Source organism: Arachis ipaensis, chromosome B07 (assembly GCF_000816755.2).
Source record: "Arachis ipaensis cultivar K30076 chromosome B07, Araip1.1, whole genome shotgun sequence".
Taxonomy (NCBI): Eukaryota; Viridiplantae; Streptophyta; class Magnoliopsida; order Fabales; family Fabaceae; genus Arachis; species Arachis ipaensis.
The window spans coordinates 117,634,133-117,634,464 of NC_029791.2; positions in this window are offsets into that span (position 1 = coordinate 117,634,133).

Below are 332 nucleotides of genomic sequence, written 5' to 3' on the forward strand. Positions count from 1 at the left end.
TTTGCCGATTCAACTAATAACTTATCGATTAAACTAATGAATTAGTGAACTAATAATCTAATCGATTAGATCATCGATTCGGTTTTTATAACTATGAGATTTTCATAGTCAATTGTTTAGCTTTTAAGGGTGTGTTTGGTATATAATGGAATTAGACTTAATTTAATTTTAAATTTAAATTATTTGCTTTGAATCAATAAAAAATAGTTAAATACGTGGCTCAAATATTCTTTTTAAAATTTGATTAGAATTAAAATGATTTGGTCATTTGGCATATGTGTTAAATACATAAAAAGTTAATTTTACCATTAAAGGTATTAATATAAAAAAGA